At 36.4% G+C, this 16,019-nt stretch overlaps 2 long non-coding RNA genes across 4 annotated transcripts in view; one reads left to right on the plus strand and one right to left on the minus strand.

Moving 5' to 3' along the window:
• The window catches only part of LOC109501709, a 123,550-nt gene that overhangs the window by 89,360 nt on the left and 18,171 nt on the right, over positions 1–16,019 (plus strand). For both annotated transcript variants that reach the window (XR_002159943.2, XR_006600937.1), the window contains exon 4: positions 14,138–14,225. This is a non-coding gene — a long non-coding RNA (uncharacterized LOC109501709). The remainder of the gene's footprint in view (positions 1–14,137; positions 14,226–16,019) is intronic.
• LOC123386675 overlaps positions 1–16,019 on the minus strand; it is a 136,764-nt gene that overhangs the window by 15,715 nt on the left and 105,030 nt on the right. The gene's annotated exons all lie outside the window — the stretch shown is intronic.

Below are 16,019 nucleotides of genomic sequence, written 5' to 3' on the forward strand. Positions count from 1 at the left end.
CTCTGTCCCCCAAGGAAGGGGGGGCTATCCACCCAGTGGACACATCAATAGGTTTATTTAACTATAAAGCTGCCTAAAGTCCTATGTTATGTACAGGGCTCAGCAAGCAACTTTGTCTGGGTAATCAACCTGATTATCAGGAGGAGGTAGGACCACTATTACTCAATTGGATCCCAGAAGAATATGTTGGGATCTGAAATTGACTTGAGCATCTCTTTGCTAATAAATAGACAAGTATAACTATTGTGGTCTGAGAAGGCCATGGTGACCAAATGCCCTTACCCATAGGGGATGAGGATCTAGGTCATATTACCTAGTACACCACTAAGACCAGCATCTGAAAGTAAAAGGAACACAGAATGGATGGAAAATAGGAAGAGGTGGATTATCAGCTACAGCCTAAAAACCAGCCTCAGTGGGCAGGACTAAACTTGATCCCAGGAAAGGAGACTCGCTGGAATCCTGGAGTAGCTGCTCTTTGGATGTATATGAAAAAAGAGATCATAGGAATGCAAGGAGTGGCCTGTGGCCTACCCAGATCCTTCTAACTGTTAGGAATGTTGTCAGCAGACAGCCTTCAGTTTGGAGCCCCATAAGCTTCAGGGATCCAGTTTTCCCAAGATCATTTCCTTCTAGGGGTGGTTTACATCCATTGATTGATCAAGGCAAGGGTAGAAACTCCCTGTCCTTTTAACCAAAAGTGGGGTAATTCTCTTGGGCCATTTAAGCTTTAGAGCTCCCCAAGGGCATGTCTGGTACTGTTGGGTTGGCCTAGCAGCCCTACTGCTCTCTGTTCTCAATCTGTTTCTTTCCCTTTTCTTCCATGGCTGTTGATCTCAAGGGTGCTTCGCAATAAACATCCTGCATGCTACACTCTGTGTCTAAGAATCTGCTTCCTATAAACCCCAACCTGTAACACATGGCAACTACCTCAAAGCCTCTACAGATTTCTTGAGCATTTGCTATGGACCAGACAGCAAATCTTTTTTCATCCCAACTCCATTAGTCTGTAAAACCCACTCTGTTTCCAGGGTGTCATCCTGAGCCCCTCAGAAGAGTACACTTGTTATTGTTTATGCTTTCTATAGATCCTCAACAACTGTTTCCTTCTCCAAAGTGTGATGTGAATCCGTATAGTGAGTTCTTATTCATAAAATGCCTAAATTATTGAAATGGAGATTATGGCATCTTTAAGACTTTCCTTATGAAAAAATCTGTATACACTATTGGTAAGTTACCTATCACCTTTCTCTTACTGAAAATAAATCAGGTGCTTTATAGGTGTCTGAAGCCTGGCTTACATCTCAGCAAGCCTAACTTTAGTGGCTTTGGAATAGATTCTTAAAAAAGCTCAAATTATTTGCATTTATTTCTTTCATGTCTTATGCTCAGGCTGGAATTGGCTGGTTCTTCATAATAGATGTAATATAAACATCTCTTTTCAAAATGGTGGTATTTATTAAGTGTCTCTTCTAAGCTCAGGTTGCATAATATTGTGGATTAGAAGGAGTTTTGTTGTATTCAATTCCTATCTTATTCAATTTATCACCAAATTTTTGGAGCATATTTCTAGAATTATACATATTTTACCTTTTAAAAAAAGGAGACACATGTAGAGCTTAAGTTTGATTTTTAATTTAGCAGGAATACAGCTTAGTATTTCTATAGGCTGTCAGCATTGAAGAGAAATAATACAAAATAAAATAAGTTTAAAAAGCATTTTACACCCATTAAGATGGCTCAAATGCAAAAATCAAAAACAAACAAAAAACCCCAAAACAAAACACATGACAATATCAAATGCTGGTAAGAATGTGGAGCAGTGGAAACTCATTCATTGCTGGTGGGGATGCAAAATGGTACAGCCATTTCAAGAACAGTTTGTGTTTCTTACGTAGCCAAAATCATCTTACCATATGGTCCAGCAATCACATTCCTAGGTGTTTACCCAAATAAATTGGAAATTTAGTTCTGCCCAACAACTTGCACACAAATGTTTATAGCAGCTTTATCCATAATTGTACCACAATGGAAGCGACCAAAATGTCCTTTAAAAGGTGAATGGGTAAACAAACTGTGGTACATCTACACAATGAAATTTTATTCAGCCATATAAAGAGATACTCTTATCACACCACAGAAAGCTGTGTAGGAACCTTAAATGCGTATTGCTTAGTGAAAGAAACCAGTCTGGAAAGGCTATATAGTGTACAAGTTTAAGTGTAAGCATTCTATAAATTGAATTTATTTTTTACATTCAATTCCTATCTCAGTTTTTAAGTAAAATATCATCCTTGATTTGATTGGAGAGTGTTATAGATCTGATGTAGGGAAAAGATGGGTTTTAGCTTATGGGGGTTGGGATGGGGGGCAGGAAAAGAAAGGGGACTTTTGGTTAAGTGGAACAAAAGAATTTAAGTTCTAAGGAAGGGATGCCAAATGGAGCAGGCAGCATAAGTCAGCCCAACAATGAGAAGTCCGTGTGAACCTGTCAGTATTATAATTATTTAGAATGAAAGTGTTGTATTTGAAAAGCATACAGCATTCCTTTATCAAACTTTTTAAGGAGAGATCTTTTAGTCCATTCAGAGGGCTAAAATATATGTTTATGGATACATAAGGAATCCCTAAGTTGTAAGCTAATTAATGACAATTTTATGACCTGGGATATTAAGAAAAGAGTGGGTTCTCTCTAGAGGATTATATCATGGAGAGAGATGAAAAGAGAGGAAGGGGCTTTGTATCCTACAGAACTGCTTGCCTAACTTTTTTTCTTTTTCTTTTTTTCCCGTCTTTTACAAACTGTACTCTAACTTCAGAGGAAAGTAAATAAACACCCATGGAGCTTGGGGGCAGAATCCAAGAAACTGTATGTGTGAGAAATATCTTTGTGAAAAATATCTTTGATGTCTTCTCTTTCATTTTAATAATGCATTTGATTTTTACAGCCTATCATATATTTCTCATTGTCTTAGTGTAAGAAAGCCGTGCTGTGCTGGTCAGTACTGAGTAAAATACTTTGGAAAGATGTGTCCAGTTTGCCCTGAAGTTTCACACATTATCTTAGACAGTGGCTCTGGGGTATGAACACTCCAATTTGAGAATAATTTTCTTGATATCCCTAAGTTTCACTATACTCCAGATCTTTGTGAGGTGGAGGAGACACATAGTTCCAGTACTTCCTAGATATTTGGTCTTCTACAAAACACTACTTCTCATCAGTACCATACAAACTCTTTTGTAAGGCTGACTGTAAGACTAGGACTAAGTCACTTTAACTCTTTGTGATGCTGAATCTGAGTGTTATAAAATCTTAACTTTCTCATTTTAAAATTAAGACTCTGACTCTTACTGGGTCACGGAGATCTAATTCTCAATGTATCTTCTATGGATGAGTCAAAATGACATTTTCTAGTAGAAAAACTTCAGAAAACTAGTCATAAGACTTGAGTTTTATTCCTAGGTCTATCATTTAGTAACTATGCAACCTTGGACCAAGAACAATATTTCTGAGACTCAATTTCTTGTCTGTAAAAGTCAGATATCTCCTGCCTTATTCACTTGCAGGCAACCTGGGAAGGTGAAATGAAATAAGGGGTATAGAAGTGCTTTTCTAAAGCCCATTCCACCATGCAGCATTGCCCTAAATCCTGTTTCTAGAGTTTTATTATTTTTAAAGGCAATGTTATTAAATTACATTCTGGAATCGCATTCATAAATTGCCTTATCAGTAGTGAGATATCAGAGGCCTCTTTCTCCTCAGGAAAAGAATTTTGATTGCTTACTATTTCCTCCTTCTCTCTTGTTTTCATAGTTTCTGCTTTGCAGTGGTGCTGCTGGCCATAAAGATAAGATGAAGGGTTGCACATAAGACCAACTCTTCATTTTCCCAACGTTGCAAAAATGGTAATATATAAGAAGCAGTAAGGCAAAGAGTCTAAAATTACTTTATATTTGGCTTTAAAACTTCATTCATACTTGTATGTGAATGAAGATGTCACTTCTATGCTGGGAATTCACCAAAACAATAAAGACAAATCATAATGGGAATGCCTGGGTGACTCAGTTGGTTAAGCATCTGACTCTTGATTTTGGCTCAGGTCATGATCTCAGGGTCGTGAGTCAAGCCCTGCTACAGGCTCTGCATTGCGCTTGGAGCCTGCCTAATGTTCTCTCTCTCCCTCTCCCCACTCGTGTACACTCTTCTGCTCGCTCTATCTCAAAAAAAAAAAAAAGACAAATCATAATGAACTTACTATTCACATTCCTATTGCTATATTTCTTAATTTCTCATCTGTCCCCACTTTTGCAACAACAAGTAATTTCTGTCATTTATTTGACGATACAAATAATCTCACCAAGTTAGAGTTGTCTTCTTTAGCAGTTTGGGGTTTTCCTACCTAACACAGAGATAATAACTATTTTTTAGTATTCTCTTTTGAATTGATTATTTTATTGAAATAAATGTTCTATTACACTGAACAAGTTATATAAGTAGCAGTTTAAGTAATTAGTAAGTATTTGAAAGCAAGATGATCTATGGATAATTCATGATTTTTGAGTAATCCATAATTCACTTACATACAATATCTTCTGAAGAAGATCAGTTATATATTGGAAAACAGACATTATACAGAAATCATCTGAGAATCAAAGGTTAGAGTTATTTTCATTAACTTTCAGTTTTATGGGTAATGAAGTAATCTTTTTACTTAAACACATATCAGTGCCACTACTTTTAATTGCCATTAGTACTGAGTATTAAGGAAAGGTTGCATAAAGCATCTGTATGGAAACTTGTTTTAACCTCATTGGTTACAGAGCAGAATTTCATGTAATGGGCATTAATTTTCAATGAAAAAAATATTTCACAATTTTCAATATGAAAAATTTTAATTACTGATGTGTTAGAAAGAAATATTTGTTGATTTTGATTTGGCTATATGATGATTCTGTTCTAAATTTCTATTCTACTTTGACATCATAATGTACTATATTAAAGCTTTTTAAAGGAACAGCTCTTGGGGTGGCCAGGTGGCTCAGTCTATTATGCATCCGACTTTTGATTTCAGCTTAGGTTGTGATCTCACCGTCTTGGGATAGAGTCCTGCTTAGGATTCTCCATTTCCCTCTGTGCATGCTCTCTCCCGCTCTGTCTCAAACAAAACAAAACAAAACAAAACAAAACAAAACACCAAAAACCAAAACCAAAACAAACAAAAATGGGGGACAGCTCTGATGTAAGAATTGGTGCCAATTCTATATCAATTTCTTAAATTAATTTTGAGTATGAGGATTATATTCTGTAATTTCTAGTTCTCTGTGCTATTTTTTTCTGAAAGGTCTTCATATGAAACCCAAATGTTATAACCTTACTTAAATATAGTACTCTTTCAACATCTACTTTCATCAGAACTGGGATTTCCAAACCAAGAAGAGAAGAGGGATGCTATTGAATACCTCTTTCCTGAGTATAATTCATGCAAATATAACCTCATTGTATTAGTTATCAACTGCTGTGTAACAAAATATCTGTAAAAGTGCTACTCCTTTCCTTGAGTACTTAGCAACTTAATGCAACAGACATTTCTTATCTCACATGAGTCAGGAAATTGGAAACAGATTGAGTGGTTCTGATGTAGGTTCTGTGGTCGGCAGAATTCCAAGATGGCCCGCATGATTTCTGTCCCCTGGTATCGACATTTGTATACAGTCCTCTTTGAATCAACAGAATATGGCAAAAGTGAAGGGAATTTGTAGAGGTAATTAAAGTTTGTTTGACTAATTGGTTGACTTTAAGTTCCTCAGATGGAGATTATCCTAGATTTGAACCCTTTAAAAGAGGATCTAGAGGTCAGAGAGGATTTTTTTTTCTGGCCTTGAAAAGGCATGTCACCATGAATTCTACAGCTGCAAGGAAACTAATTCTGCCAACCAGAAACTTGGAAGAGTATCCTGAACTCTAGAAAGAAATTCATCTTAGCCTTGACTCATTTTTGTGGAACCCTTAGCAGAAGACCCTCTTAAGCTGTGCCTGGGCCTGGATCCATGGCTTGGATCTAGCTTGGCTGCATCCAAGGACACTGTGAGATAATGAACATTATTGTTATAAGTCACTTAGTGTGTGGTAATTTGATACATAGGAAGAGAAAACTAATACAGGGTTTTAGTTGAAGTTGTATCAAGACATCAGCTGGGGCTGAGATTTCAAGATCTGAAATCTTGACTGGAGTTGATGAAATCTTTTTCAAAGTGACCCCATGGCATGGCTAATGGCTGAAGGCCTCAGTCCTTTGCCATGTGAACTTCTCCATTGGGCTGTTTGAGTGTCCTTAGGACATGAGAGCTAGCTTCCACCTTCCCAGAACCGCCTTATCTGCTATAGCTGGTTTCCCTGAGAGTGGTTGATGAGAGAGACAGAGTGAGACAGAGAGAGAGACAGACAACAGGCAGACATAGAGACATGCACAGGGAGAGAGATAGAGACAAAGAGATAGAGAAAAACAGAGACAGAAACAGAGGGAGAGACAGACAGACACACACACACACAGAAAGAGAGAGATGAGGAGACAGAGGTTGAATATAACACAAGATAGAAGCTGAAATCTTTTTATAAAACCTACTCTTGGAAGTGATCCGTATCCTTCTACAATTCCTTTTGCTGGAAGTGAATCACTAAGCTTATCCCACACAAAAAGAGAAGGGAACTAAGCTCCAATTCTCAAGGGAAGGAGTATCAAAGAAGTTTTGGACATATATTTAAAACCACCAAACTCTTATTTAGCTTTCTAGCTCCTTGGATTTCATATAGGTGTTAGAGAAGCAGTCATTTTAGCAGTATATTTTAATTTCTAAAATTAGTAAGGTTGAGGTCCAGCCAAATTTTTTCATTATTTAGAGACTTTGTTCCTTAAACTATTCATTTTTAAGTTATGCTTTTCTGCATATTCATATGGCGTGGCAACTTTTTTTCTTTCTTTCTTGTATTTTCTTCAGATTAACTTGACTCAAATAGGTTCTAATAAAGTAATGTTCCCATTTCAAGTGACTCAACTTGGCAGAGAAATCAAGTTCACCTGCCAATGCGATTGCAGATTGAGTAGGGTTTCAAGGGGTGGATAGAGTTAGGAATGAGAGTTATTTCACCATTTTTCTAGCTGTAGGAATCAAAATCTCATGTTAAAAAAAAGCTGCGTGTGTACATAAATTAGTGACTTTATTAAGTCCATTGGTTTTCACAGAGGGGAAATCTATACACATTAAAATCTATTATAAATATATTTATTGGATAAGAATAAAGCATATTACCTGTGTGAGGAATTTGCTAGTTTAATTTCTCTAAATCATGTTTTCAGGTTACAAAATTAAATATTTCCTGACCCTTGAAGTTCAAGGTATGTGACGTTATAAAAAAATAATTTTTTTTTCTCTCGGTGCACAGCTTTGTGGACTATAAGACAGTCTGATTTCAATGCTAAATGTTGGACTTCAGGAATGGCTATTCATTTTTGAATGCTAGTTGTTTTCCTTATATGCATTCAGAAAATATTTAATTTAGTACCTAATATATAATAAATACCTACTCTAGGCAAGGCTGTGTGAAAGGCTCGTGATATTTATATAACATTTACAGTTACTGCCTTCAAGAACTGTGTTCACGGTTCAATAAGAGCATAAGGAGCAACTTGATCTACCCATGTGAGAACCAGGGAAAGGCAGGTAACTGGCACTAAACATGAATCTCAGAAGCAGAGAAAATACTTTATCAGTAAATCAATGTGGAAGAGCATTCAGACAGAGGAGAGACAATGCACAAAGTTGAGGAGGAAGAAGAGAGGAAGAAACTCACGTAGAAATGGTCAGTAGAAAATACAGACATGTGGCTAAAGAGCCAGTTAAATATTAATTCAGAGTAAGTTCTCCAGATATCACAAAAGAAGTAATTTTTTTGTTTTAATAATGCTTATTTTGAAAGTCAAAGAAATGGCACAATGCTCTCACTTTTCTATACAGCCTGGAGTTATTGTGCTATTTTATGAAGAAGGGCTAGTCCACAGGCTGACAGCATATTATATTAATGTAGAGCCAAATAAAATAGAAACTACTGACTATATATACCAAATTGAATAAGAACTGTTGATATTCAGTTTAGATAAATGAGTTTCACTATGCAGTAGACATCTTTCTTGGATAGCCTAATACACTTATTACTGTTAAACTCAAATGCTGGCTTGCTGGTCACACTTGCCTATCATTTCTCTGCACTACTCAGATTTTATTCATTTACTCATTCACCAATTGCTTATCGAGTGTGTATGAAATGCTGGGCTCTATTATTTGCTCTATGGATATAGCATTGAATAAAACAAAGTTCTCAACCTCAAGGAGCTTTTGAAATCTAGTGGAGGTAAGAGACAAAAGCAAGTAAATATATTATATATATTTATATGCATATACAGACATTTGTCAAGGAATAATTTAAGCATTTAAAGGGAGGGGATGGAGTGGTTGGGTAAATTATTATTTTATTTTTTAAGATATTATTTTTTATACAGGGGTAAAGGAAGCTTCATTATGAAGGTAGCATTTGATCAGAATCCTGAGTGAAGAACTCAAAGTAGAAGGAAAAGCCAGTTCAAAATCCCTGATGTAGGAGGATGCTTGGTGCAGTAGAGAAACAATAAGCCAGTGGGGCTGGAGTGAATTAAGTGTCAGGGAAGAGTAATAGGAAACAAAGTCAGGGAGATAATGATTGCCAGGTATCCAAGGACCTTGTAGGACATTGCACTGAATTGGGTTTTCACTTTGAGTGAAAGGGGAAGCCACAAAAGGGTTTTGGGCAAAGGATAATACGTCACTTATATCATATAACATGATACGTCACTTATATCATATAACACATGTATCATATATATCATATGTATCACACATACATATCATATATCACATGATTATATATATCATATATAAGTAATAAAAGAATCACTTATATACTCTGCTTTGTTAGGAGTAGGAGACTAAAGGCTAAAGCTTTAATTAATAAGCAGGCAATTTATGTTTAGCTTGGATTAAGGTGGGAGGCATGAAAGTGAGGGTCAATTGGATTCTGGGAATGTTTTAATGGTAGAAGGGGAGAAGTTCAGGCTGGAAATACATATTTGGGAGTTTTCAGTATATAGATGATAATTTAAGCCACAAATCTGCAGTGTGACACCTAGGGAGTAAATGTAGGTAGAAAAAAAAACCCCAAAAAACAAAACACAAAAAAAGCTCAAGGACTGGACTGTATGTAATCTTCACCTAATCAATGCTTTTAGTAAAATCTAAAAATAAAAGTAAGGTTCCCTTCTTTTGGAGCTTTAGAGCACCTAGAGTACCAGTAGGCAGAAGTAGTAATAATGTTGTTTTAATGAGTATCATTAAATCAGGAAACATTAGAGGTCTTGAGCCTTTTTAACTTCTTGATAAGAAAATATGCTAGATGGTCTGCTGTTTGGCATCATACTCCACCCTCATAGAACTGCATTTCCCAGAGTCACCTTCTCTGGATTGGTCCAGAGAAGAGTCTGTGAATAAAAGATACTCACTTGAGGTAGAAAGGAAGGAAAAGCCATGATTCTGGAGGCATTTGGGGTAGCCTCTTGGAAGGACAGTGGTCTTAAGGTTTGCAACACTTTCAGGGGATCTCTTAGAACCACTGCTTTGCACTGATCAAGTTTTTTGTCTAATTTCAATTTCATATATTGTAAATTTTCCAGGAAGCTGGTTAAACTGATAAAAGTCTCCAACGCTAATTCATAATATGATTTGGTACTTTTCACAAGCAAAAAAATTGCTCAAAGTTGCCTATCAAACTAGGCTATCAAAACACAAACTGTGTATATTTTATCATAGTCATGAGATGAAAGAGCCTGGAAATAAGTATAGTAAATCTTATGCCTTTATATATTTTTTGAATTTATTATTTGTATACTGGTAAAACTAGAATATTTTATTTTTAAAGAAATTTTCTTTTAAAATAAATATAAGAAATATATTCAAAATATCATTTTGAAACCTATTTTAACCTTTTACCAAATAAAATAATTTTTAAGAAACATATTTGAAAATAAAAATGAGTATGTTCAAGGCAGATGAAGGTATTTCCATTTCTACTCCACACTATTTAGAATGCTTTTAAAATATATAATTTACACCATTAATTTGTACTCTGCCTGAAGAAAGAATCTACTAGGAAAAGATTACATCCATCTTGAACCTTATCACTTGTGAAAAATGAGCAAAATCAGTAGAGTAATACTGCAAAAACAAAAGGTGAAATGATTGAGATAAAGTAGGGTCAGGATGAAATCTAAAGGGTGGTTCTCCGACCTTACCTATCTGTCTCATTAATGTGCCATATTCTTGAAAGCAGTGAGTATTGAATGGGGACCTGGTGATAACTACTATGGACAGAGCATTCTGTTGTTTCTATAGAAATTAAATTTGCATTCATCACAACTACTCTAAATTGACATCCCCCTGAGATCTTTATTAAAAGAAATGGACTTTTGAGGTATATTTTGACATATTAATTTATAAAGTAATGCAATTTAAGCCTCTATTGTTCATCTCCATTATAAAAGTAAACAGAGGGAGTAGATATAAAATCTGCTTCTGCAGCTATATTCTGAACATCACCCATGTCTCATCTCTAAATATAGCTCTCCTCAGGAAAGAGCTCAACACTCTCTCAAACACTCCTGGAATATTTGCATGTAGTATTTAGGGCTAATTTAGGAAGAGCTGGTACTTGTTTCCATCACTACCACAAAACATTTTTTATCAGCTCCTCAATGAGAACACTGAGGGACAGTGTGGGAGTCTGAGAGACTCAGGATTGAAGGCAAGCCTCCCAGTCACCATAGGAATACCGTGATCAGTGTGGCATCTGAATCTCATTTGCAAAATTGTGGTGAAATACTTCCTTATAGAGTTGTTGAGATGATTAGAAATCACATATACCAAGAAGGCCACAGTGCCTGGGACATTTACATGCTTGGTGAATCATTGGTGTTATTCCTCTATTATTTTAATAGTTTATGGGAGGCAGGTGCAATGCTCAGGGATGAAGTTGCTTTTTGAGAAAGTTAGCTTGTTGACTAATACATTTGGGATTGTTGAGAGAGAAAATTAAGCAGGGCAAGTAGGATGGATAAAGATACAGTGATCCACCTAATTCTCATTAGTAGTAAAACTACTTACTGGTAGTACAAAGAGCTACTAATCTAGAAAGAAAAGAGGTAAGAGTATGGCAATAAATATATATAAAGTTATTCCTTATATGTGGGCCACATGTACAATTAGAAGTCTCTTGAGCTGCGTGTCCTTTATACTCAACTGCCTACTGCGTATCTTCATTTGAATGTGGTAGACATACCTCAAACTCAACAAACTGGAGTAATGTTTTTCTCTTAGAATTCTTTTCTTCTCCTACATTCTCTACCTTGGTGTTTTATGACAGGATCCATTCAGTTATTCAGACCAGAAGGAAGGAAGTCACTTATCTTCATTCTTACTCCTCTTCATTCATCCAATCAGCCATTACATACAGGGGGAGTTACCTCCTAAATACTTATCAAGTCTGCCTACTTCTTTCCAACTCCTCTCTTACCACTGAATTTAACTCACCAGCATCTTTCACCTGAACTACTGCAATAATATCTTAATAGTTCTGCTTCTTCTTGCCTTCCTCCAAAACATAACAACAAAAAAAATCTATCAGTTATAGTAGTTTTGTTTTTAATCCTCAAATCCATTTGGTTATGTGCTTCTTCTGTTTGCAAGTCTTCCATGATTTCCAACACTTCTGTGATAAAATATAAAATCTCAGAACAGCCTAAAAGGACCTACCTGTTAAGCCTACCTTTCCAGTTTAATTGTGAACTGCTTCTCCCAACCCTCGTTAAACATCAGAACCTTTACACATACTGTTTCTTATGCCTGAATCCTCACTCCTCTCAGTTGCCTGGCTAATTCCCACTTATCTTTCAGAGGTCATCACAAATGTTACATTCTCTCACTGTTAAAGCAATTAAATAAGAAGGCCATTTGACTAAGGTGGCTCTAATGCCTTGACATCTAAGTAAGTAAACCAAAACCTAAGCCAGAGTAAATTTCTTCACATAACTCAAGGTTAAGAAATCTAAACCAAAGAAAGACCAGTTAGAAACAGCAAAATAGGCTTTCCCAAATAAGTCAGCCGTCTAAGCTGTAACCAACCAAATGATGCCTTTGCTTAGTTTCCACATCTCTGTAAAAACCTTTCACCTAGCTCCTGCTGGCAGAGCGTTTCTGAACACTTTCAGCTTGGTACTGCCCAGATGGAATTGATGTTTGCTCAAATAAACTCTTGAAAACTTTTAATGTGCCTCAGTTTACTTTTTAACATTCCAAAGCCTTTCTTACCCTGCAGACAGGAATAGACTCCCCTATTAACATGCTGTCATAATAACACATTACTTTTGTAGCATTTATCACAATGACAGTGATTCTTCCCTTAATTATTTATTTGTGCCATAGCCACCCAATTAGACTATAAGCTTCTTGGTAGCAGTCACATCTTCAATCCTTGGCCTCTGGACCACACATTATCTGTTGATGGTAAACTTTTAAATAATACTTGACAAATGCATAAGTACGAACAATGAAGGATACAGTCAAGAACCTATTTTGGCATCTCCAGACACAGTTGAGTCTAAGAGTTAATTCTAGCCCTGCAGGTAAGCCCTTAATATTACTGTGGCTAGCTGATTTACCACTGAGGATTTCTTTTCTTACACTCCTTCTTGTGGAATCAGAAGAAGTTTTACTACTTTATAGCTATGGGACCTTTGGCTTCTCACTGGATGTAAAAGTTAAGGACAGGGTTCAGCTGCATGTAACTAATAATTTTAGGAAAAGTAGCTTAAGCAACATAGCTGTTATGTTACTCCCTCAAAGCAAGAAATTCAGATGTAGGCAGCCTAATGTCTCAGGGATGACAGTGTTGATTTTTTTTGATTTTCTATGCTCAAGATGGCTGCTGAAGCTTGGGCTTATAGATCTGCAGGGAGGAAGAGGGGAAATGTGCCGAGAGCAAAATGGATACATGTGGTATCATATAAATGTCCATTTCCTATTTACAATGCTTTTCTAGAAATTTTTCCCAATAAATTCACTTACATCTTTTTCTCCAGAAATATCACTACATGGCTACCCATAACAGCACAGGAGTCTGAGAAATGTTTTTTAGGTAGAAACTTTGCCAAAACCAACAAAGTCAGTATTCTGCTAAATAAGAAAGAAGAAAGCATAGTTACTGGAGATGTTACTGGCAGACTGCCTAGCTTGAAAATACCAAGTTCCAGTGTCTTTATCAGAAAACAAAAGATAAATATATAAATGTTTCAAGGTGTTTATTAATATTAACCAAGGTAAACAATATTAAAAGTACATTATTGGGCTCTCTGCAAATTATGGGTACAAAATAAAAGCCTTATTGTCCAAATGTGAAATATAAGGTAATATCGGCTCACAGATGTTTATGGGTTTGCTTAGAACTCAAGTCCATGGGCATGGATTATCCAAAATTGAAACAATCTTGACTACCAAAATGGAATCTGGATATTTAACCCTAGATATTGTCTTGATTTTTGTGTTCTGAAGGGAGGAGTATAGACTGATATGTTTCTAGGGCAACTAAGTTGGAGGTCGGTTGCTGGAAAATGGCTGACCTCAGAGTTTTGAAATTCTGAAGGAATTATGTGAAATCATAGAGAACAGAATTTATTTGATTTAAATTTGGTTATATAATTCTATCTAATAAGTACATTCTAATTACCTTCTATATCTCAAATGCTCTGGGGCACAGTAGAAGAAGAGATTTTTACTTGCCCTTAACTAAAAATATCTCTGTGAGTAGAATCAATTAGACAATAAATTTATTACTATGGATTTTGTATATGGGTGTGTGTGTGTGCATGCCTGTGTAGTATATTCTGTGGCAGTCCCGAGAAGACAAGGTATGCTTCCATCTGTGGACAATGAGAATCCGTAAACTTCCATCAGAGAAGAAAGTTAAGATTTTATCTTCTCTCTCTCTTATATTTATTGCAAGGTTTTGGAAATCCTGGAATCATCACTTTCTGGCTTGAAAACCCCATGAAGCAGAGAAATCAGTTACTACTTGTCCTTGGATCTTCAAGGTAAATATGCCTCTAGTCTGTGTTTGCAGAGTTTTTAATTAAAATGTTTCATGACTTTAATCTTATGCCAAGGTTTTGTGGAGATTTATTTTTCTCATAAAATTTGGATTATACTTTCTGTTTCTCTGTGTTTTCTGTCAGTCATACAATGTGATATGTTTCTTATTCAGTAGTTTTCCTCATTGTATCTCACTTCTCTATCCCTTATACCTTACCTTTTCCAGAATGGTTTTCATTTTTATCTTTCTCCCTTATTCTTCTTTTCTAAGTTACTAGAGGATAATGATTTTGGTATTTTTGAAAGAAAATGATAAAATTACTTTTTAATTTTTTTCCTAGTAGATTCCATACCACAAGTTAAGGACAAATGCCCATGGACTCACTAACTTCATTATGTTCTTGGTAGACTTTTTAGTTTGTTTGTTTGTTTGTTTGTTTGTTTGTTTGTTTGTTTGTTTTTTGATAGACTTGATAGACTTTTTAGTATATGCTGGGTAGAATGATTAGAAACTTTACATTGTTACCAAAGGAAGAGTTATCGTTTCTGACTGTCTTCCTCTTCCATGGTGTAATTCCACTGAAATGTCTGAATTGTCATTTAATTTAAACCAAGTGTTGAGCCCTTTGATTCACAAGTTTTCCCTCAACTAAAGAACATCTCAGGGTATATGTACCCTGTGTGCCGAATATGATGACTTAACGGAGCTACACTTGGCTTAGCAGAAGTCAGATGTTCTGAGGAAGATAAATGGAAAGGACAATTTTGCTAAACAGTGGGGCCACTGACAACAGGATACAGTATCAGTATTGGGAATACCAGTTAGAATTGGAAGTGCAATCTCCATTCCATACACTGTGCTGTAACTTTTCAATAATGGCCCTAGCAGTGTAAGTGTTCTCTGTTACTCCTGGTAAAGTCTCCATCCTTGAGGTACTGCGATTCTGTAGGGGGACAGAGGCCTACAAGCTATGTTGGAAAAATTGGGATATTGGCATTAAGGAAAGAGATATAGCCTAGTCAAAAGAATAGAGCAATTTAAAACAAAGAAAGAAACAAGCAAAAAACACACAAAGATTTTGGGATTGCTTGGGTGAGATGTAGATGATGAAATCTGAAGAGTTAGATCACTGTGTCCTAACAAGCTTAATGTGTACTTTTTTGGGGGTGCGGTCAAATCTGTGTATGTTTGTGTAATGGAGAGAAAGTAAAAGTCCTCTTGTTCCCCTAGATCTTTTAACTTTAGTGAACTAATAACAGGTTACCATACATTCTTTCAATCAAGAAGCATCCAGTGACAATGGGTAGAAGGTTAAATGGGATATAAGCATTCAACATTAAAATACACACACACACACACACACACACACACACTTACACTTACATATTTAACAATTCCATAAAAAAAATTAAAAAAAAAGAGTGCCTAGGTGGCTCAGTTTGTTAAGCATCCAACATTGGCTCAGGTCATGATCTCACGGTTTGTTGAGTTTGAGCCCCACATCAGGCTCTTTGCTGACAGCTCAGAGCCTGCAGCCTGCTTCGGATTCTGTGTCTCCCTCTCTCTCTGCCCCTTCCCTACTCGCACTCTCTCTGTCTCTCTCTCTCAAAAATAAACACTAGGGGCGCCTGGGTGGCGCAGTCGGTTAAGCGTCCGACTTCAGCCAGGTCATGATCTCTCCGTCCGGGAGTTCGAGCCCCGCGTCAGGCTCTGGGCTGATGGCTCAGAGCCTGGAGCCTGTTTCCGATTCTGTGTCTCCCTCTCTCTCTGCCCCTCCCCCGTTCATGCTCTGTCT

Source organism: Felis catus, chromosome B4 (genome assembly GCF_018350175.1).
Source record: "Felis catus isolate Fca126 chromosome B4, F.catus_Fca126_mat1.0, whole genome shotgun sequence".
Lineage (NCBI taxonomy): Eukaryota > Metazoa > Chordata > Mammalia > Carnivora > Felidae > Felis > Felis catus.